This window comes from Colobus angolensis, unplaced genomic scaffold, assembly GCF_000951035.1.
Source record: "Colobus angolensis palliatus isolate OR3802 unplaced genomic scaffold, Cang.pa_1.0 Scaffold14, whole genome shotgun sequence".
NCBI lineage: Eukaryota > Metazoa > Chordata > Mammalia > Primates > Cercopithecidae > Colobus > Colobus angolensis.
Genome location: NW_012114488.1, coordinates 17,510,338 through 17,534,765, shown reverse-complemented (window position 1 = coordinate 17,534,765; position 24,428 = coordinate 17,510,338). Strand labels below are relative to the sequence as shown.

General features: G+C 42.4%; 1 protein-coding gene across 1 annotated transcript in view; it reads left to right on the top strand.

The window, feature by feature from the left end:
• Window positions 1-4,469: 4,469 nt before the first annotated feature.
• Window positions 4,470-24,428, top strand: part of FYN (FYN proto-oncogene, Src family tyrosine kinase) — a 195,262-nt gene continuing 175,303 nt past the window's right edge. Inside the window, exons 1-2 of the mRNA XM_011935022.1 lie at window positions 4,470-4,564; window positions 16,367-16,407. The gene's annotated coding sequence lies outside the window, so the exon portion shown is untranslated. The remainder of the gene's footprint in view (window positions 4,565-16,366; window positions 16,408-24,428) is intronic.

The window sequence follows — 24,428 nt, the reverse complement described above, 5'->3', positions numbered from 1 at the left end:
GGATCCCGACTCTCGAAAGCTTCCCCTAATCTCTTTATTCTCTTGCATTGAACACTTGTATCTGTCAATTGCCTCCTAATAAGTTATGCCTGACATTGTTAATTAAATTCAATATGAGAAATTCAGAGTTCAGAAGGTTTTTACAACTTGCCCAAGTTTGTACATCCAGTTACTAATTTAGCTTAAAGTAGAATCCAGTTCTCCAAGACACACTTGGCCCCACATGTGCAAAAATGTTGGCTGCTCCCCTTTTTGACTGTCCACCTCAGGCATGTAGCACACTGTCATTCACAGTGTGGATACTCAGCAGTGTTCATTTGCACAGGCCCGGGGTAAGGCACTGGAACGTGCAGGGCTTTCTGGGCATCTGTGCTATGAGACTGGCATCCTTTTGTACATTGAGCTTCTGTATTTTCTGGTGGCACGAGATACTCCCTACTGACCCACAACACAGTTTGGGTTCATTAACTGTCCTAGACTGTTTTAGGAACCACCCTTTCATTTTGAGAATGGTATGTATTTGAAGATCTTTTGTTTGGAATCTTGAGCTTTTTGTTAAAAATTTAGGGTAATTGGGGAAATAATTACTCCTTTGCCCTCTGCCATCAGGTTTTCATCCACAAGATTTTCACTAAAAAAGAAAGGAAATGACATCCAAGAGCAGGGAGAAAATGCATAATGCTTCAAAATCTACAGGAAATTGGAGGAATACAGTAATAAATGATGGGCGAGAGAAGAATAGCCAAATGGATTGCCAGTATTGTTGAGCCTGAAAGTATTATGTACCTACCCACTTCTGGACCTCACAAAACAACATTTAACTGAGTGCCTCTGCATGTATAGCCCAATTTTGGCTGTGGAAGTGCCTTCCTCTCCATGCACTGATTTTGTTCGCTTTGTAGTAGAGTCTCCTTAGCGTAGGAAGAGGGTTCTGTCGCAGACTTAAGGCCCTACAAAGTAATGATTTAAATCTACAGCTCAGCTATAGCCTTTGTTTATATATCCTTCAAAAGAATGATTGAAAACAAGCTTTATAAAATGTTTTCCATGGTCATGGGGAGTCATTTCTATAACAAAACTCAAAACAGCACAACAGGCAGTGTTGGTCTGCATTCATGAAGAGCCTTCTCAGCTGCCTGTGAGAACTCGCTGTGATTTCTCGTTAATGGCTTCCCCTGCCTAGTCCTCTCCTGGATGCCATGTATCTGGAATAGAGAGAGCAGTAAGAACACTTTCTGTGGATGTAGGCCAACTGCTGCAGCTGAAAGGGGGAGGGGAGGTACCTGGTGATTTACTGTTGTTTGAAATGCTATTGTGATCTTCGAGAAGCGGTGGTGGATTTTTTTGCTTGCTTAACCATACACTGTCTGTCTATAATTTAAGTGCTTTTCCTGCCACCTCCCCACCACCACAACCACCACCTTAAATGTGGGAGATCGCATGGCACTTTGACAAAATGCACTTTTCCCTTTGCTGGCATATAATGTCACCACTTCATGTATTTATTCATTCTGCTCATGTCCACCCTCTTTTGTACACGTCAGCGTCAACATTGTCCATTTTTAGGAGCAAGTTTCTAGAAGACTGAGAGTGAACTTTGTTTAATTTGCCTTGTGCTGTGTAACACTACACTGTGCATTTATTAAATGCTCATTGGTTTTGATTCTAAGCTTCCAGGTTGAGAGGTTTTACATGTGTTTTCAGTACTTCTAGAATGAGATGTGTCTTAAATAACTTTTCTTCCTGCAGGTGATACATTGGGTCCTCTGCACTTATGGATCCTTGGAGTCATGGTTTAGAATCCAGATTTTGGTTGCATGTTTTAGATTCCCCCTTATGTTCTGCCTCCTTGGGTGAAAATGCAATGGCCCTACCTTCTAATCTTGCCTGCCCATTAGGGCCAAGGCGTAGATAATGTGCTATACCTCACTCTTCTTTTCATATAAGTGTGATTGACCATGTAATTCCCATAGTCTTATAGTCATTATTCAACAGATTCTTGATTTCAGATTGCCAAGTGTTAGAGATTGTTCTCTTAGAGGCTGAGAATTATTCAGTGAAGACCAGTGAGGGTGAAGGGTGGCTGGGAAGATTCTGGAAGGACTGGTAGAATGAACAGAACCAGATGCCTCTGTGAGTGCCAGCAGCTCCTGGGAAACGGACAGGTTCTGGTTAATTTATTGATAAGTATGATCCAAGAAGGATTGGCACTTAAAACACTGCAACCCTAAACATTATTTGATGGTACCCCAGTCCAACATGCTGTGTGGGTAAGAGTCCCTGATCTGGGGCGCCCAAGGCAAGCCCTACTGCCTTCCCTGATCCTCACATCTCTAGCTGTGACAGAGGTTCTGTTTCCAGGGAATGAAAGACCCTGGCCCACATCCCCAGAACGGGGCTTCCTTCCACACAATTGAGATCCAGAACTGCTGCTGCAGGAAGATTCCTGCTCTGTGCTCCCCACCAAAACAGCCATGGGGTTTTCAGTCTAGCCCATGGTTGAGCTAGGACATGCAGGAATGATCCACTAAAGAGGGAGGTGCTGGTGAGGCAGGAGTGAGAAGGAACGATGGATGGAAGGAGATGGGTGAAGAGTTGGTGGAGGTGAGATCCTAATTAAGTATAGAGTTAGACCTTCTATTGGTTTCCTGGGACTGCCGTAACAAATTCCCACAAACTCAGCTTAACACAAGAGAACATTTTCTCTCATAGTCCTGGAGGTCCAAAATCAGAAACCAAGCTCTTGGCAGGGTTGATTTCTTATGGAGTCCCTGAAGGAGATTCTGACCCAGGCTTCTCTGTAGCTGCCGGCAAACCTTGGCTTTCCTTGGCTTGTAGGCATGTCACTACAATCTCTGCCTCCGTCTTCACAGGGCGTTCTCCTCTGCATGTCATTTCATGGCCTTTTCCTCTCTTACAAGGACACTTGTCACTGAATTTAGGGCCAGCCCTAATATGGGATATTCTTATCTTGGTATTCTTAATTTAATTACATCTACAAAGACCCCTTTTTCCAAATAGGCCACATTCACGGGTTCCAGATGGGCATGGTGTTTTTTTGTTTTTTTTTTTTGTTTTTTTGGGTTTTTTTGGTTGAGGAGTTGGCACCACTGAACCCACTATAACCCCCAAAGTAAGAGAAAGTAGCCGTCACTCAGAGAGAAAGAGAACAGACAAGAATAATATTTACAAGATCGCATGCCTACTAAATGGCAGGCATGGTGCTATGTACTTTACCTGTGTGATTTTAACTATTACTGCAAGATAAATAAAGATACAGTGAAATTTGCATGTGAGAAGAAAGGAGTTCAAAGGAGTGGAGTATCCTGGAACTTTTCTGTGAAGCTGGAGGCTGAACTGTCATCTCATGTTGAGAGATTTGGAGAAGGGAGAGTGGGCTTGGAGAATCTAGAAAAAATTCAGCCAGCCACTAAACTACAGGATAGTGTGTAAATAGATGGATAAAAAATATTACGGAGTGAGGTCCCATTGGAATTTGCACATATGCTTATGGTTCCCTTTAGCCCAATTTTGTGACTTTGCCTGGTAATACTTGTCACTTGGGAATGAAAAATCTGGCCTTGTGGTGACCTAGAGTTAGGCATTGGTTTGAATAACAGGATGCTCTAAGAGACTAAAGAAACCATCATTTGAATCAGCTGAAACTAGTATTTGGGCTGGATAGGGACATGAGCTTGGATTGGAGGTGCTAGATATGGAAGGGTCTGAGGCCTCGGACATGATGACTGGGCACAGCAGTTCAAAGGAGGAGTGACAAAGGTGAGGGGGCCTCAGGTGAGGAAACCCAGGGAAGCGAAGAGTTCCAAAATGATGCTCATGCAAGGTTGGCTTTGGACCTCCACTCAACGGTAGGACAGAGATTGAAGATATTGGGTAGGAAGAACTCAAGAAACGGAAAGCCATAGGCTCCCCTTGCCCTTGGTTCAAATATGAATGTATAATGGTATAAATGGTATCTTCTAGGAGAATGACCTGCCAATGTGTTGCACTTTTTTTTTTTTTTTTAATCCTAGGAAAGTGTTCTGGGACCTCTGAGACCTTGTGTTATGAGCAGCTAGTTTAGTGGGAATAATATTTTGAACTAGTATTCAATTTACTTTCCCTTCCTCCTAATTCTTGTTGCCCTGGGAGTCTCCGCCATTGAAGCTAAGGATTCCATCACTTCAAGGGGAGGACAGAACATGGTCAAGGACAAAGAAGACATTGTTCGGCTTTTGACTTCCAAAACAGGCCCTTAAAGCTTGTTTCAGAGAACAGAGTTAGCTCAAGCCTTCATTTAAAAGAGACAAGCTTTGTTAAAAGAAAAATGGTTTGTGGATTCCAAGCAGCCAAATCTCAGAAGGCCTGGCATGGTACATTAAGCCACTGAGGAGGGAGGCTACAGGATCACTTCCGTTAGCCCAAGGAGAAAATCGCTTCCTGGGTTGGAGCTTGCAGAGATTCAGAGGATTCCAGGGTTAAGGAATGGATGGGTCACTGAGATCTAGGACCCAGTTATCCTGGGCATCTACTTACGGGGTTATTGAGATGATAGAAGGCCCAGGTAGGTGGGCGACCCCCTGTAAGCAAAGAGCACTGGTGCCCTGCCTCATCTCTGGAACTCTGGACGGAAACCACCTTGCAGTTTGCCCTGCAGTGGAGCGTGTTTAGGTAGAAATGGGCCCTGAGGTGGTGTTCCTTCCCCGTTCCCCAAAACCTGTACCTGGCGTGGGGAAATCCCGACAGTCTTGCTTATGCCCTTGGGTGGATATAAAGGTACTGAGAGATCTAGGGTCAGAATAGAGAGGGCACGGAAGGGAAGTGTGCCAGTCTCCCTGCTGGAGGCTGGCTGAGATCGTGGCCACAGATACTGCTGAGCCCAGTGAGGTATTGACCAGCTACGTCAGCCAAACCAGGCCAGCACCCAATGACAAAGGAACAAGACATCCCACAGGGGCCAGAGGCCAGCACTTAGACTGGACCCTCTCCCCATCACTGTGATGGTCTGTAATCTCACTGGGGAGAAGGCGGAGAAGGGAAGGAACAGAGCCCTGAGAGGAAGCTTGAAGTGAGTTTAATTTGACTAATTACCCTGAAGCAACTACAGATTTAATTTTGAAGCCCCTAGGTTACCTGTAACGAGTAAGATTGGTGTTTTTTGTTTTTTGTTTTTTTTCCTGCCATAAGCAGAAATGCAGTGATCATAATCAAGTTGAATTCAATCATGCAGAAATATAGTAACATCTTTCATATATTGTTAGGTAGTGAGTGTATATTTCAAAGCTGCCACTCTGCATTTGGGCTAGATTTTAACTGCTTAAACTTTTTTATTTGTGACAAATTTACCTATACTCTTATAGTATACCATTTTTCCTGTGATAAATCATGGCTTAGTATACCTGTCTTAGGTTCATTTGGGGCAAGAAGTGTGCGGTTCTCTCCCCAAGGGACAGAGTTTTCCCCCTGATGTTTCAAGGTGGTGTGGGGTTTCCGGCTTCCCATTATTTAGCTAGTGGCAGTTTTTCCCTGAGAAGGACCTCAGTTGCCTTGGGGCCTCAGGTCCGTGGAAAGTATTAGAATTTCAAGACTTTCTCTAATGAATTTACTGTGATGCTGGAGATTAGAGGAGAATTTTTACTGTGTGTGATCCTTCAGTTCCATATTTTAAAGGTAACAGGGTGAATAGTAGAAATGTCTCTAAATACAAGGGAAAATGCTCTTCATTTTTATTCAGTTCTCATGTGCTAAATAAAGTATCAGTTTATGAAGGGTTTCATTTCCAAGTGTAATTTGTAAGTAGTTACCAGAACACTCAAATGAGAGAGGGGGAGAAAAAACCAGTTAGCTCTGTTTAATCGCATTTCATCTCTCTTTGACATTCACATGAGGATGATGCTGCATTTAAGATGATGTATTTTAAAACCTGCTGTTTCTGAAATACCTAGTAATTTTGGAGGGGAAATCATCAGGCTTGCTTTAAAAGTGTGCCTTTATTAGGGGTGTTCTGGGGTGAGGTGGGGAGTTGCCTGTTTAGATACTGCTTATGTATTTTCTTACCAGAAAATTATTGTGACACTCTTAGCAAATTTTCTCAAAACATAAATATATCTCATATTTTTACCTTGTCTGTCAGGGGGGAGCCAAGAGAGTTAGAGGTGGAGAACCACATAATTTAAATTGAAAAGAGTCAGTAAATAATTATATTGATAGAATTTAAGAAGTATTGATTTATTAACTGACATTTAAAAATATTTTAGACCTATACAATAGTTCTCTTCAGAATCTTTTCAGAAATAAAATTTTTAAAACTTAAAAACATATGTCTATATAGATTAAATTTAAAAACCTTGTATTGATTATCTAAGTTTTATAAAACAATAACATAAGTAATTATTTTTCACTCCCATTATTCAACTTTTGAGCCATGTCTCTAACACCTATGCCAGTGATACTTCATATAAAGAACGAATTGTTTTTAATTTTCTTAATAAAGTCGCCTCCAATCTCTTCAAAGTTGTGTTTATAGTTAGTATTTGAAATTAATATCTGATTGGCTTCTGTGTGTGCATCACAATATTTCGCATTGAGAAAATAGCTCTTAGATGCAAAGTCCTTGGTGAATTCTGAATAAATTCTGCTAAATGGAAGCTCTTCTTAGAAAAGTTTTAAAAATATTGAACTGTATAACTATTTTCACCCAAATATTTTCACAGATCATTTTCTCTCATTCAGAATTCTTCAACAAATATTTTTATAAGACAAAACTTACAAAAGTAAGTTGCTCGGTGGTCCTTTTAATTGTTTTGTCAAATTTAGATGGCACAAAATTGCAGACCTTCTCAGTTTCACTCCATTCTGGTACAGAATATAAATGTATCCAATCGAAACTAGGCACTCCATCAAAAGATTGCCACAAGTCAAGATATTACAAAACATCAGAACATAATTTCAGAATTAAATCTTGAACACTGAGTTCTCATCATGCAATGTGTTCAGTTTCTCCTTTGCTTTTGTTGGGATAAATTTGAGCATCTTCTCTTTACAAGCCTTATTTTCAATAACTGCAATTGGCTACAGGCTTCAAAAGCTGAAGTGTTTTGGTGCTTCATTCACTGCTTTGATCAAAGACTTCCAACTAGTTTGGAACAGCATACACCCGAACTTTTTAAAGGACTTGTCTATCATACCATTATGGCACACCCAGATTGACATAGAGAGTCATTTCTCAAGCATTAACAAACCCAGTTGATGATGATAGGGGACAAAAGAGAAGGAATATACTGCTATGTTGAAGTGTTTTTTGTATTTAGTATTGGCTTTGTCACAAAAAATTTGGGATATTTCTAATCGGGTATATGTAACTATTAGTTAATTTCTACCTCTGCAGTTTTTACATTCGATAGGATATAGCCACTTGTTTGAATGCGGTTATGAATTATGCACGTGCCATAACACATTCTAAGTAACTTTCTGCACCATAGGTTTCTTGATTTAGTTAATAACATTATTTTTAGCATCACAAATTTGTATTTGTATTATTCCTACAAAATCAAATTATTTTATCTTCCGTGTTGAACTTTTTACCGTTTACAGTAGCATTTATAATAATATGAGATGTTTTACCTGTGATAAAATAAATGTCCACAAGTTTTGTTTTGATCCCATGAGATAAATGAAAAAACTTATTATTTGAATTAATGGATTTTCTGTTTAAAACACCTGGTAATACTAACATAAAACTGGAATGATTTAACTGTTGGTGAAGTTTTTTTCTTCTGCTAATGAAGCTAATACATTAAAGTCATTTCACTTTTCATATATGTGCATAAAAACCTGAGCTCAAAAATAAGCAAAATCAATTTGGAACAACAGACATTTGATTCAAAAGAAATGTTCCTAGAGTGCTATGTTAGTGAACCTGCAGCTGCGAATGTTAAATCATCTTCCTTAACATAGTCTTGCATCATTATTAACATTTGAAGTAGTTGCTGTTGCCTTTTTAGCAGATTTGTGACTTGTGGTTTATGTAGTCAGTAATATCACTAAGGCTACCATGATGGATAGTAAATATCAACAAGCATTTTGTGTGAATTTATTTTCATCATCTGCTTTCTTGAAAAGCAAAAATTTGGTACTTAATTTTTTATTAAACTTGCATTTTCTTTTTCTTTTTAGCTCATCACTGCCAAAAGGTATATTGCAAAATAAAATAGCGTAACCATTCAATAAATGACAAAAACACTGAAATGAGAGCATTCAGACAATTCTTTAAAAGGCCTGTAGCAGAACTGTTTCCCGTGAATATTTCATGTATGCCAAACATATAACTTCCTGTGTTTTCCATTAACCCTTCTGACTGCTGTTTCGTGCATCTCAGGCTGCAGCATGGGTCACAGTACAATGGTCAGCACATCTAGTGTCTGGTGGAGGCAGTGGCCTGAAATACTTTTCCCAGTACCAATCAAGACTGGAAGGAGTTAGCTGCCCTTAGCTGCTCATGTGCAAGTACTCTTTGTTTTATGGTGAGCATACTGCGTGTTGTCCTTGAAAGGGAGGTATAGCTTACACCACGACTGGAAAGGGACAGGAAAAGAGATGGATTGTCATTAGTCATCTTTCAGCTTTAATCACATGTTAGCGTGAACATTCCCTTCACTGTATAGTCATCTCACACACTGGTAGATAAGGTATGGGAGAAGCTGCAAGTGCAAAGTAGAGGTTACAAAACCCTTCCTAGTATATTTTAATATAACCAATAATAACACTTGGTTTACAAAGTGAAACATCGGAACAAGTGCTTAACCTGACTGTGTGCTGGGACAGCAGGCATAAACCGGCACTTTTGCAGACAAAGGGAGGGACGCTGTCAACCTGAGTAGACAATCACATTTCTCCATCGGCTTTGCACCATCCTTTGTCTGGACTCTGCCCTTCTCTAGTCTTGATCTTTCCAACCCCACTTCCCACAATGGCTGAATGAGCTTTTAAAAAATCTATATGACAAAGCAGGAGGATCACTTGAAGCCAGGAATTCATGACCAGCCTGGGCAACACAGCGAAACTCCGTCTCTACAAAAAATTTAAAAATTAGCCAGTCGTGGTGAAGCACTTCTGTAGTCCTAGCTACACAGGAGGCTGAGTTAGGAGGATCGCTTCAGCCTAAGAGGTCGAGGCTGCAGTGAGCTATGATCTTACCACTGCTCTCCAGCCTGGGTGACACAGTGACACCCTGTCTCTAAAGTTACAAATTCATATATTTAAAAGAATCTCTATGAGATCATGTTGCTCCCCGATGTCATCCTGTCGCAGTTAGGATAAAATCCAGCTCTTTGCCACAGCCCAAGCAAGAGACTGTGCTCTTGCCTGATTGTCCCCAACTAGATTTTAAGCTTCCAGGGAACATACACCTGGCTGTGTGCCTTCTTTGTCAGAAGGGGACGTGAGAGTTGTGCAATATATTTTCTTGATGTGATGAATTTGGGTTACTTTGAATTGATGAAAGAAAAAAAGGAGTGTCTTGGTAATCCATGCCAGTAAGCAAATTCAAGTCTAAATCTCTGTGTTCCAAATATGATTTGTATCTCTGATAACAAAGTTGGACAGCAGAATGTATGACAGGACTGGATCCTCTCCAATAGTGGAAGTCTTACGATGCATAAAACCGTTCTGATTCTGTGGTCTTCCAGCCCCTCTCCACCTCTTGGAAGTGTGAGTTCTAGGGAATCTACTGTCTTCATCAACATTAGGTCAGAGACTTTAAGTACATTTGGAAAGGTGCTGCTCTGGGTGATTTGGGGAAAACGGACATGCAAAAGCTCATGCGACTCTCAGAGACCTGTGATGTTGGTGGTAAAGGAATACTCTGAAGTCACAATTGTGAGACCTTGTTGTGTTCTTGCACAACCGCTTCTGTTGCTTCTCTTTGTGAAACGTGCTACTGTTCAATTTTATCATGAATGCCTTTCCAAGGACAGTAAATGGTTTTACACACTATGACATCGTTCCCATGGCAACTAATGTATTTTAGCAAAGAGAGACTGTGATAGAAGTAGGCTAAAAAGGACAAATACAGAAATGGCACAGTGTAAAATGTAGGGCAGTGTGTGTTGTAGTAAGGACTTTTTTTTCCTGGCTTCTTGTTTAGGAAAACCTATATAACTCGATTTTGGATTTTTTTTTAACTCTTACTAATACAATTTTTGCTGCACCCAACATAGTCTCGTATTTTTCTGACACAGTTCCTTCAGTTGGTACTTGGGCTTTTTGTTTGCTTGCCTTAAAATGAGATAATTTCCATCATGTGTAAACATTTGTAAGTTTATCCATCTTAAAGGATGCACTCTCCTTAATCCCGATTCTCCTTTGGCCAACACCCCACTTCTCTGCCACCCTTTAGTTCAGTTCTTCTTGAGAGGGTTGTCAGTACTACCTGTCTCCACACGGTGTTTGTTAAAAATCAGAGCCATTCCAATCTGGCTTTCATTCGGCCATTTGATCCAGTATCACCAGATGGTCACACCCTCATCCTCTAAGTCTACTGCAGCTCTCTTCTTTTGTTTATTTAGAAGCTAACTGCATGAATATACATTTTGAGTAGTTCCACACCACATCAATCCCCATTTATGTCAACCATGATTAAGAAATATAAGGGAATGTGTTACCCTGCTTTGTGTATCTGAATGCATTTGGATTATTTTGTTATATGATAATAAGACCCCCTCTGTGCTCTTAAATAAATCCCCAGTGGTGAGCAGATAGCAGTCAATTTCCTATTTAACAGAAGGAGAAACGGAGGCATGTACTTTTTTATTACTTCCAAAGATAGCAAACCACTCTATGGGCTGGATCATACATACCCTCATTTATGTTTTGTTGGGCCACACGGTGTGTTTTAAAAATGTAAACTAACACTTTTAAATAGGGCAGTATTATATATAAAAGCTGAGATTTCCAGTTTCTCCTTAAAACAAAGGGAAGGTTTGACAAAACTGAACTTGCCTTCTCTAATAATAACAGCTTGCCCAAGCAGTGTTGCGGCTGTCTTCTTTGGAGGGGGCAGGGCTCTTCAGCTCACCCAGCTTCATCTCACCTGCGTTATTCATTTATGTTGCTTACCTGGCCCCTGGGGTTTTTAAATATGTAACCCTTGCCTCACCGCCTCCCACCCAATCGCAGAGCAGATAAACAGCAGTGCTGGGGATGAAACTTGGTTTCCAAGCCAACCTCTTCCTCCCTGCCTTTGGACCACAATTCTGTATTGTAGAGAGTAATTCATAGGTCAGGGATGAAGGGCATCATCAGGTGGTCACCGTGATACTAATTGAAACAGACCATGCAGTTAGGGTTCTAGGTACACTGTTTTTATGGGGTCCCCTCCCCTCTTGGTTGCCTCTATCAGAAGTTGTGTGCTCTCCATTGTGATGTGCAAGGCGGAGGTGCTGGGGTAGAATGTGAAAATTTATATGTGCGTACAAAAACTGGCCCCAAATGAAAAGCTTCAGTATCATAACAGGGGTTTCATATTTTCCATATCTTCAATGAGCATGTATTACCTTTTTAATGAGTTAAAATAAATATTGACATAAGATAAGCAAGAACAAAATACTAATACAAAGTACACATAGCACTGGCTGAGACTTGTGCATCTTCCCAATGTAGGGGACACCAAGGCCTTCCCCAGCCGCCTCTGCTGTCCTCTACTAGACTAGAGTCTTTCCCCTAGATGCCCCTGGGGTAGGACCAATGTCTAGTACCAAGTTCGTCACTGCCCTGTGCCCCTCATTTTGAACATGCACATATCACTGTACCTTGATTGGGGCTGGGTAAGACAGGAAAAGAAGTTGCAGTTGCTGCCGTCTCTAACCTTGGGAGAAGGTTTGACACAGGAGAATGAGCTAGTTTGGAGCCAGAGTGACTGGTTGGAGGAAAATACATTTTTCCTGGGGAAACGAGGCAATGAGGAATGCTCCACAACAGAGGGCCTTGTCTGAGCTGGGTCCTGTCTCAGGCGCCTAACCCAGCTGTTGTGCACACAGGAGACTGTGGTGACCCTGAGCGTGGATGGTCCCACACACTGCATGTCTGTCTGCAGCTGCATGGGCCTCAGGGAGCCCTGTGAGAGTGGGCCTGTTCCTGGGCTGCAGGCAGGGAGCCAGGGGCTGCCCTGTTGCCAGAGAGCATTGAGGAGCTTCTGTGTGTGGTCTGTATATGTCTCAGCCTTCTTTGGAATTATGGCTGAGTCTGTCCCTGCCTGGTCATTTTTGTGCCTTGGATCCTAAGTTAAGAATAAGTGAAGGAGCACTTGTCCCTGTGGACACGCTTGATATGAAGTTGCTATCAAACGGCTATTTTATCCTCAGTCACCACTGACATCACTCCATGTACGGTTCTGAGGTTCTCACTTTAGTTGTGGTTGAATAGAGCTATGATCGTTGGTGCAGAAAGAAGCCATTCAGATGTGAATCTGTGAAGATGTGTCTAGCAATGTACAGATGTTTTTTGGCAGGTCAATGAATATTTTAAATCTTTTGCAAGTAGTGAAAAGGGTTGAATTTGAAATAGAGAAGATACTATGGCAAGGGAAAATCATATCTCATGTTTCTCTCAATCTTCTATTTTTAAAATAATCAGACAAAATCCTAAACCATGATTTAAATCTTGGATTCATCATGGCCCTTAAATGTCCTTCATCCTGTATGAGACGTGATTATGACCCTAATGTATTGAATCTCTTTCAGTAGCAAGAATTGCTGGGTAGTAGTCAACGTAATAGCAGAATCTCCAGGTTGGATCTCCATCATTTATTTAAAGCTAAAGACACAGGACTGAATTTAAAGAGGAAGATCATCTTCTGGTTTTGAATACATTGTGTGTGGTGTGTGCTTACACTCTGGATTTACATACTCCAGCACCACCCCAACACGCACACCTCCTGATAATGCAGGGGAGAGTAGGGTGGGCCTGATTTAATTCCCTCTGTTACCTCCCCTCTTCACCCTTCCTCCAGCCATCACCAGAGATGGCACATGCCCCTGTATGTTGCAGGTACCATGCTTGGTGTAGTCCCAGTCACCAGCAAGCTGACAGTCTAGCAGGGAAACGGTGAAACAGGTCCTGTGCAAAGTGCCATAGGAGCACAGAGAAGAAGAAATCTAGTCCTGCATGGGAGTTTGGGAAAAGGAAAACAAGAGTGAAAGGTGATTTTGATCTAGACCCTGCAGGCTGATGAGGAGAAAGTTGCTACCCAGCAGGGTTGGTGAGATTGGAATGACAAGGCATAGCCCAGCGCCAGGAATATATTGGGGCTGCCTTTCTTTTTCGGCCCCTTCCTGGGATAGAGGCGGGTTGAAAACACAGTGGTACAGTGCTACTTCTGGCTGCCTTCTTAGCTACTGTACACCATCTCTCACAGTCTGGCGTCTGCCTTCCTTCCCACCTTTCTCCCTCCAACCTGCTACCATCCTCCTAGCCACTCCTCTGTTCTGCAGCACTGTCAGGCCTCTGGCCATTCTCTGAGCGTGCAGCCCGCTCTCCTTTGACTGTGTACTGGTTACTCCGCCCGAGTAACATTCGTGAGGCTCATAGGGAGATGTCTGTGAGCATTTGGAAACAGTGCAGGGGGGGTGACAGGGAGCTGGAGGGATGACTTTATCGAGAGAGAGCTCAGGGTTGAGGATTGCTCAATTTTATTTATTATCTGTGTGTTCACCCAACGTTGGAGGATTGGTCTGATCTAGACAGTTGGAAGTAGTTCATTTTTGTCAAGGTCTTGTCCTTTGGCTCCCATTCCTACATTTGACCACACATTTGCAACATTAATGGATCAGCCTTTTCCACTGGGCTATCTGGGTCACTTCAGTTATGTTTCTCAAACCAAACATCAGCAGTGCTTCAGCAAGAAGAATAAAAGCATGGAAAATGCCCTAATGCCCAAAGCCCACAATTGAATGGATAGACAACTGTTAAAAATATCTGTGTAACTACATATGCATATCAATATAGTATCTATACATATGTGCACACACACGGGGGAGGAGGTAGGGGTGGGAGAAGCCTATCTTCCCTTGGTCTTGGAAACCTAAAACTTGCATCTTCAGAAGATCAGATTTAGAATAAAGATAAATTAGGAAGATAACTGGTCAGTTTTTTAAAAATTATTTTTAAGAAAATATGAATCTTTGAAATAAAAAGTATCTCTATTTCACTTAAACATTTGTGAATAAACATTTCCTTATTCTCAACTTTTCAGAAAGACAGCCTTAAGAAAGATATACGTGGTTTGAAAAGCAAATGCCACTCTTTATTCTAGATAGCAATTCTATTTTGCGTCCATCCTTATCATCTTTGAAACATTGGAGCTGCTGCCTAAAAATATTTCAGTATCTTGCTTGGAGTCCTCAGAGTTAAAGCTGTGGTGTCCTCCTTTTGGTTTATGGCTGCAGAATGATGGGTGTATATATTGTTTTTGTTAGTTAACTCCATCTGTTTCATAAGCCTGAAAAAGAAATTGGATGATGCCGTATATACGTATGGACGGATAACACTCCTTATGCAGTAGTGAGTCAGCAGCTTCACATGGGTTTTCCGTTTTCCTGTTGGTCCTGGTTGCTAAAGTGCTGTAGCGTGAAGGCTCATTCTTTCAGAATCTGTTGTGAGGTGGGCATCCTATGTTGTTGGAATTACACAGTGTGCTTGAAAGAAGGGTATTCAAGTTTCTTCCCTACCTTAGAAGTGGCAATGATTTTCTAAGTGGTCTTTCTAAGGCTGATGAAAGAATCTTTCACTTTGTAAATAGAAATCTCCTTATTGTGACCTGTAAATCAGAGCAACAACTTTTCTGAGCCTCTGCGGAAGTGTTCAAGAGTGGCAGGCAAAGTTCCACTCTATATATGTTCCCTTTTGTGAAGAGTTCTCATCGTATTGATTTATTCTCTTCTGATTATAGGGAAACAAGTTAAAATTTCTGGACAAATAATTCTCATTTTATACAGCTCAGCAGTGCCTAGATCCTTAGCGGGTTAGCCAAAAGAAAAGGCATCTATTGCCTGGTGGTTTCTCTGTAGAACAGGACAGCATGTCTCAGAACCCAGGAAGAGGCGGGATGATATGGGTTGCTAAGGCATGAGCTGCAGTGGCATGCTGATTAGCACATTCTCTCTCACCTCCGTGGTGGTTCTCTTGCTCGTCTCCAGTGAGTTCATGATTTGAATGCCCATCTACAGAGAACAATATATGAGTTTCAAATTCCCTTCCTCATGGTCATTTTTTCTTCCCTTCGTTCTGAGTCATCTTTGACTAAACAAAACAAAGATATTACTGTTAATTATACATCTTTACAAATAGTGCAAAAATTCTTGTGTGTGTGTGTGAGGGGGAGATGGTTTTGATAGGAATAGTAATTTATGATGGGGGTGTTTTAAATCGTGGATCAGGAAGAAAGATACTGAGAGTCACATTGAAAAGCTTAAGAGTCTCTACTAAGATAGGAAAAATTGTTTCTGCCTTTTTTTCATGTTTCTTAACTCAAAACTCTCTGCCCTAACATATTGTTGTAAATGTAATTCCATTCAACTATCTTTATTGTTCTCTTTAGACACTTTATTAAAACTGCAGCTTTATTCAAACAGCTAAAATTGCAGATAATAAATGAAGTACCGTAATATTGGCCAGTTGTAGGCACAGCATGTGAGCAAACTGGAAAGCTGCCAGCCTGCTCCTGGCACTTTAAAGATTAATGTGAAGCGTGCATGGGTGTCATCAGAGGTTGGCACAAGGTTCTAAGGTAGTCCCGGGGCTGGAGTTCCATGGACAAGTTGATGCAGGCTGCTGGGTGGGCAAACCTCCTACAGAGGGGAACCCCAGCTGATGGGAACCAGGGGCCGTCTCCAAAAGGCTTTCTTGACAGTGGGGCCCACCCACAGTCAGATAGGAAGGGGGAAGGTATGGGCTGGGTGCCGGGGGTGTTTTAATCCAAGAGGTAAATTTAGTAAGACCTTGGAAGACTCAGTTTTAATTGTGCCCCAACCATTGACGACTTGTAGAGACTCTGAAAAAGTGAAGTGTGTTTGTGTGTGTGTGTGTGTGTGTGTACACACAAGGCCTCCATCCTTATCTTTCCTAGTTCCAGAAAGTTGAAATCTCATGCTGGCTTCCTTTGGTGGTACAAGGCCAGGTCTTTGCAGTTTCAGACAGGTGTTTGTGGCAACTGTGACTTAGCAACAATTGTGTGAATGATAAAAAAAATTTGTGGGCAAATTGATTGTCTGTAACAAATGGAAATTCTATGGTGGTGCTTTGTGGGTGGTTTGGAGGCAGAAAGTACTTGGTTCTCTTTTGATGTCTCACTATTTTTTTTCTTCTTCTGCAGTTTTTTTGAAGAAGCAGGATGCTGATCTAGACGTGGAAAAAGTAAGTTGGCAAGTTTTGCACTGAGAGCATGTGCCTTGTGAATTATAAAGGGCTTCCTGTTGGAACCCAGGATGAAGTCCACTTTTAATTTGGGATTGTAATTCTGAGTCATAGGTTTCTTTTTTTTTGAGACGGAGTCTTGCTCTGTCGCCCAGGCTGGAGTGCAGTGGTGTGATCTCAGCTCACTGCAAGCTCCGCCTCCCGGGTTTACGCCATTCTCCTGCCTCAGCCTCCCGAGTAGCTGGGACTACAGGTGCCCGCCACCTCGCCCGGCTAGTTTTTTGTATTTTTTAGTAGAAACGGAGTTTCACCGTGTTAGACAGGATGGTCTTGATCGCCTGACCTCGTGATCCGCCCGTCTCGGCCTCCCAAAGTGCTGGGATTACAGGCTTGAGCCACCGCGCCCGGCCAAGTCCATAGGTTTCTAAGAGAGAGGTCGAGTTGGAGATGGAACTGGTATGTGAAATAGAAAGAAAACCTTACCTCCCTTAGTGGACCCACTATTTTCTCCCTTCCCTTAGTTGTAACACTCAATTCTGGTAATTTATGGGAACATATGTTTTGACTATAAGTTGTGGCTCCCACCCCAGAAATAGAATGGAACAGCTGTCCCATAGCTGAGGAGCCTTCGGGCTGGGGAGGAATGGGGAGCGCCTATGCTCAGGCTGGTCAAAAAGGTCGCCTTCAGTCCATTCATTGTTGTTTTTCCTCCTCTCTCAGATGGCTGCTGCTCACCTCTGCCTGAGCCTTATCTTTGAATTGCAGCCACTATGTAGCAGGTCATTCTTTCATTAACGTAACATTTTTTTGGTTCCTACTGGGTGTTAGACATCATGCCGGACTCTGTTTAGACAAAAGTGAATGTGACCGACAAGTACTCAGGTAATTATGGTACAGTCTGAGAGCTGTGCAGAAGGGGCTCGGAATCTCTGACCGAGGGCTGAGCTATCCAGAAAAACTCCATGATGGGGGGTGGCGTGAGAAGGAGCTGTGAATGCATTATTTCTGTGAACGTTTGCTGAGCCTTCTCTGTCTGTACTTCTCTCTGTCTCCCAGGCACCTTGAGTTCCCCCACTGAAAGGCCGGACATCACAGTTCTCGCTAGCCTCCCAGGCGTCCTTTTGGGCCCCCACTACTCTGCCCAGCCGCATTGCCTTGGGTGTGACTTTTCAGCTGTTCTGGGTTATGTTCTTCAGTTCCCTGGCCGCTCTGGGGCTGCCCCTTCGTCATCTGAGAATGACTTGGGTTATTTCTCATCTTGATTTGAGTGCAAGAGAGGCTTTTCTTCCTGAACTAGAGCCATTCGGAATGGTTTTGTCTCTAAGTTAGGGAAGTATACTGTCTGAAACATTGTTCCAGAACAATTGTGGGTAACTCCTGACCTTTGACCCCACGCAGGCACCTAGCTTCTGCGGGGTGGCCTGGGATCTACTGCTAGCCGTGGGCTTCTCAGCTCTTACAAACCAGGGGAACTTGGGGAAACAACACAGCTCTAGTTAGGACAAGGCAGAAGGAACCTTTTTAGAATCCGCGTGCACTCAGGTTTTGACTGTGGAAGCCAGGGATTGGCAAAGGCTGTTCCCTATGGGAGACTGGTACACTGTGACCCTTCTAGACTAGGCCAGGTCACAAGAGCCTGTGGGTGCCAGGAGCCCCCTCTGGGCAGTATTGTGCCAGGGAGCCCAAAGAAATGCCTGGCATTTGCCCCAGACTGCAGGACTTGCCCTGCCCAGTCCAACTCAGGCAGTGAATCCTGCAGCCACAGGAGGGGGAAGTCCGTTCATCTGGGTTCCCAGTCCTGGCCCCGTGCAGGGCAAACAGCAGGGCTCCGTTAGTGGGGGTGTGGGGGCGCTGAATGGAATGTGTTCAATTTTGCTTCACTTCTGCTGTTAACTTGCTGTTAGACCTTAGGCAAATCATTTCTCCTCCCCAAGTGTCATTTATCTTGTCAGTAAGGCGGTCCCTTTCCCAGGACCAAGTAAAATTACTCGCTTTTAAATTGAAAAACACAAACCAAATACTTTTTTTTTTTTTGTTTTCTGACTTGAGTCTTGAATTAAAATGGAAAAAGGGCTGTTGGCTACCAGTCTAAAGAATGCCAGATAAGGCCAGTTATGGACTGGGACTGAAGGAGCAATGAGTGTCTGACAAAAGAGTGAACACGGGTGACTGATCCCGTGGTGGGGGTGTCTGTAAGTGCACAGGGAACCCAGAGTAAGAGAAGCTAAATGGGTAGAAATGCTGCTCTAACGGAGTGAGTCTGAGGTACCTCTGAAGGGCTCTGCCCGCACCCTCTCCTCAGTCAAGTAGTTAACGACCTGAAAAACAATCATTGCCTTAGGGGAGTTTTCTGTTTTGAAAGCTCTGTTCCGGAAGTTCCACTTTCAGAGCCTTTTTCTGTTGCTGGGAGAACACTGTTGAACACAGATCTCTCACCTGTTCTTTTTGTTTGTGTTTACATACCCAGAGGAATCTAATATAGGATGTGCGTCTGTTGTATAAGTAAATGACAACTGTTGGCCGACCCCAGTGGAGAAAAATTGCCGAAGTTACAGTGTTTGTTCTTCACATGGATTTTTAAGTTTTCTCTTTTAGTTGAACGTTTTTATAAAGACAGAAGTGGAAAAATAGCTTTATTTTGGCATGTTAAAGCTCAAAGACAAGTTAGCATAAATTCTGTATCAATTAATATCTATGGTTTATTGAAATTCTGCTCTGCAGGGCGCTTTATGTCATCTATGTTACATTTTTCCATGACAGCAGTCCTGTGAGGGAGCCATGAGTGGCTCAAGGTGCTGTAGTTATAGTAAGGATTCTACTCAGGTCTGTCTGGGCCCAGAGCTTTCCCCTTCCCATACCCCACCTTACTTTGGAGTTTATATAATATTTGAGACAATATGTTTGTGTGCCTTATTTTTTAAAAAGTTTTGTGAGTTCTAAGAAAGTGGTGTTTGTTACTTTTTAGAGAGCTCTTCCTTGACACTCCCCTAAAGGCCCAGGCTGGATGGGGTTCCCCTATCGCCATGGCCACTTCAAAGCTGTCATTGTGGTTGCGTAGTTAGCTGTGCAGTGACTGTCTAACAGCAGTGTTCACTGTGGAACTGCAGGCTTTGTCAGCTCAGAATCCTTATCTATGCCAAGCCTAGTGCCTGACCCATAATAGGCCCTCTTAAAAAATTGAGCAGACATGAATGAGTGGAAACCATGCTTGTTAATAGCATTATGTGGCGATAAGACCATCATTCCTTGACTTTCTCCCCAAAAGTATAAAGTTTCAAGCAGACAAATGAACAGATAATTCTTAAAATGGAACTAATCTGGGTGAGCAAAGAGAGTTCAAAGATAAAAGAGGGAGCAGCAGTAGTGCACAAGGGAAACATTAAAGCAAATATTTTTTTTTTTTTCCACAGAATCTTTTAGAATTCTTGAGGGTTACAGTTCTGAGCTTGGTTTCCAGATATCATTGCTTTAAATGTATAAAGTGTATTTTTAAAAAGTGAAACCCGTACTCATTTAGAAATTGAAAAATACGTAATCAAGTTATATCAGAACAAAAACGTGCTTTTTGTGTAAAAAGCTGATTAAATGGAGTCATCCTATTTAGTGATTTAAAAGGATTTGATTAAAATAATATCTACTTTAACTACTCTCAAAGGGCTGAGGAGAGAGGTTTGGTTTCCATGCATCCTGGATGGCCTTTGTCTGGTGTGATTAAAGGTTTTTCAGTGCCTGCCATGAGAGAGGCCCCTGCCATTGCTGCAGTTTCAGTGAGACCAAGAATTCCTGTACTGTCATTCCAACTGTTTGCAGGGTTTAGACAGCTGCGTTCAGGCCACAGATATGGCCACAAACACTACTGCCTATCTGATAGACACAGAGGCCTTCCAAAACAAAAATTGTCATTCAAAAAGAAAAGTAAAAAGAAAAATTACCTCCTGCCTTAGAATTGTTTCTTTTTCCTCTGAGTGAGTGAATTCTTTGAAACGTGTTGGTCTGTTAATGTAGAATGTACATGGAAGTTGCTCCATTTTTCAGTGTTTCTTTGGTTTTAATAAGTCCCAAGAGAAATGACAAAAAACATCCTAGATTCTTGGTGTGGGGATAATTGTCTTGTGGGGGGAAAATCTAGTTCTAAGTAATCGAGGGTTAGAAATCTGAGGCCGCATCAGGAATCCAGCTTTAAAGCCATGTCCACATGATTTCTGTGCAGCTGGTTAAGAGGTGGGAAAATTAATTCATACAAGTTTTTTCTTTTGTGGGAAGAATAAGATTTCTGGGGTCAGAGGCCAGCAGTGTTTATGTGGAGTATCCAAAGGCTTCACAGTGCTAGTTGCTGGGGTGACATGAGGATGTGTCTCCAGTGTGAATAGGGGGACATTGGCTTTGGGGTGTACCGCCCCAATGCGTGTGCTGGTTGCTTTAGGGATGTGAGGGAGAGAGTGAAGATGAGGAAGGGAAGAACAGCATAAGCTACAACTCCCTGCCATCTGTGGGAGCCATTGCTTCCTGAGTGGGCATGGGGGTGTTGCAGGGGCAGGACTCAGGTGCGTCTGGTGCCTCTGAACCCATGGACACTGGACAGGGCAGCTCCCATGTGCAGACGGGAATTGTTCCTCAGGCCCTCCCTGATACATGCGCTGCAGGCTGCCAGCCTCAGAAACTATAGGAGGCCAAAGTGGCTTACATTCTTCATTTACCTTTCTCAGCCTCACACACAGATTGACCCATTCTGCTGGTGATCGGGCAGTGGAATGACCCAGCCTCAGTGTGTAATTGAGTAAGGGTCATGTTTGACACAACCCACTTTCCTGGTGACTGGTGACCAGGAAAAGGAAATGGCTTTGACTTGGGGGCAGGGAGAGAAAGAGCAGGAATGCATGCATGGGGTGTGTGTGTGTGTGTGTGTGTGTGTGTGTGTGTGTATTTAGGAGGAAGGGACATACTTAGAATTCTGTTTTAGACTCAAAGGCAATCATTGTTAGTCTTGGCCCAAAAATTGTTGTTATGTATCATCCGTAATAATTGACCAGCTTTCTTTTACGTAAATCCCTGGATTGTAAAACTAAGTGGTACTATCTAAGAAGAAAAAATATGCCCTTTGCCAATTGGAATTTTAAAAAAATAAAAAAAATCCCTCTTCCTAGATATTCTAAATTTAGAAGGATATTGATAACTGATCTAGAACAACTGCAGATAACAGTATTTTCATTGTGATTCAAGGAAGGAGTTGAAAAATTGAGGGTTTCTTGTTTAGTCCTGGATATAGAACAGTTCGTTCATTCTTTACACATTAATGAACACTGGTAGGCCAACCACTGTTTAAGGCCACATGTTATCTTATTCAGTTGCTGCATGTTGTGTGTGAGGAAAATAAAGCTCAACAGAAGGGGACTGAAATGCCCAAGGACTAACATCTAGGAAGCAGCAGGATCCAAAAGTATGTCTCAGACTTGAAGCACCCTTCTCTTTCTCCTCCAGTGTGGATGCTCTCTTGTCCTGAAGCCATCATGATCAGCCTCATGTAATTTGACTGATAATTTTATAGCCATCTTTCATTTTCTCTTCACTGAATTTAAAAGGTCTTTCTCCCTTATTTGTGGTTGTAAAAGTAGTAATGATGTTTTTATCAAGGAACAATTGGAAACCTTGAAAAGAGAATCACCTCTTTAACCTGACCTGGCCCTGGAAGGTGGTCGCCCTGTGAAAATGTGAAAATGACTTCCAGGGGTGGCATTCTGCAGGCAGTGGGAGCCGGGGAAGCCCATGAGACACTCGTTTTCTTTCCACTGCTGGTTCCCAGACTTGGGGGTCATTTTCTTATATTCTTCATCTGAGTAGCATTCATCATTCCCTGTGACAAAAGCTGGATGTTGCCAGGAGAGAGTGGGGAGAAATGCTGCCCACGTTACAATGGAGAGACAAGATGAGCTCTCACCTACATACTTTGTACCATTTGTTTTTACACGGAGGTTTTCTCCGGTAGCCATGAGATACTGCATAATTTGTTTCACTGCAGCCAGGCCTGCTGTGTAGAAGTTGGAATCATTTGGTTGTCTGCCTTGCATAGACTTAATTATCTGCTGAAATTGCGTGTGAAGGAAAGATTATTAATAAAATATGTGTGAAGAATGGCTGAAAAGATGCTTTTGTCAGTGCCCCTAAATACTTTTAAGAGCAGAGCTGCAGTTTTCTAAGACTGGTGTTGTATAGGCCGTAAAAATACATAAAAATTTAAGCTTTTCCTTTAAAGGTTATTACTGCCCACTTTTAGCCCACAACAAAATTTAATTTAAGCAGAAAACCTTCTTTATTAGTTTGCTGTGCCTGCTGTCACAAATTACCACAAACTTGATGGCTAAAAACAACCGAGATTTATTCTCCAAAATTTAAGAGACCAGAATTCCAAGAGCAAGGTATCAGCACGGCCATGATACCTTCAGAGACGGAGAGAAACTGTTTCCTGTGTCTTCCTGGCTTTTAGAGAAACTGTTTCCTGTCTGCCCAGCTTCTAGTGGCTGCACGTGTTCGTTGACTTGTGGCTACGTCACTCCAGTCTTTGCCTCTGCCCTCACATTGCCTTCTCCTCTGTGTGTCTCCCTCTGCAGCCTTCTTATAAGGATACCTGGGATGGCTTTTAGAGCCTGCTGCATAATCCAGAATAAGCTCTTCCTCTCAAATCCTTAACTTTATCACGTCTTTGCCATATAAGGTAATATTTGCAGGTTACAGGGATGAGGAAGTAAATACCTTTGCGGGGGCATTTTCCGCCTAACATACTTCAATTTGGGAATTTCTGTAGTTTTCATTTATCAAAACATAAACCTTTCAACCCCTTGTTTCACTCATTACATCAGTCAGTTTAATTTTCTTGGAAGGAAATCTAAGAACTAGTCAAGGAACTAGTTCTTAGAACTAAATCAAGGAATCTTCCTTCCTTGGAAGGAAGATCTAAGAACTAGTCTCTTCTCCCAGTCCCCAGAGCAGGCAAGGCCATGCCTGTCTTCTTTCGCAGATTGAGATTTATGTAAAGAAGAGGAATTACAGGCTCTGAAAGCTGGAAAGAGGCCTTGGAAATCATACCCTCTCAGTCTTTGGGGGAAACTGGGGCTAGAGATGTAGGGTCACCCAAGTGTGGAGCGCAGATGGGACAAGCACTTATTACACTAGCCCACCTCTTCCGCTTTATTTCTGCAGACCCCCAAGCTGTCTCTTGTGATACAAGCCTCTAGGTCATCTTTCATTTGAGAGCCCTTCAGTACCTGAAAACCCAGTCCCTGAAAAATCCTTTTTTCCTAGTCCAAGAGCCCTAGTTCATGTAACTTTCTTGCATTAGCTGGTGTCAGGAATTCCATCATTCTGGTCACTTCCTCCTGGATATATTCCCTTTATATCACCATCTTTTTGAAAACATGGCACTTGTACATGAACACAGTACTTACAAGATGGTTTGACCAGTGTAGAGTAAGGGGTTACTATCAGGTCTCCTTAGATGCACATTTTCTGCATCAGTACAGGCTATACTGATGCAGACCAATATTACATCTCTCATCGAGTCACTTTATCATATCTTCAGCTTGCATTGAGCATATGTGTGATAAAAATCCTTAGGACTTCTTAAGTATGAATTGCTTTAAACTCATCTCCGTTCCCCATGCTGCAAGAAGATCTGGATTTCTGTTAGTAGCTGGATGGGATAGCTTGGGATCCAGAATATAGACCAGATAGGGATCCAGAGAACAAACAGATCTGTGAGCTGGGGTGTGCTCATGGGAATGGTACCAGCAGCAGAGTAAACAGAGGGCAGTTTGGATAATCTGGTAAGACATAGTACAGAGGAAACTCTTCTATAGGTGGCTGTCCAGATGGACAGATGTTTGGCAGCAGAAATGTGTGGCTGGGCATGTCATGGAGCCAGGTGAGAGGCATGCAGATGTGCAGGGACTTCAGTTCAGAAGCTAATGCAAAGAGCTGAGTCCAAAAGAATGAGTTATACAGTCAACTACTGAAATGGGGTAGGCCCC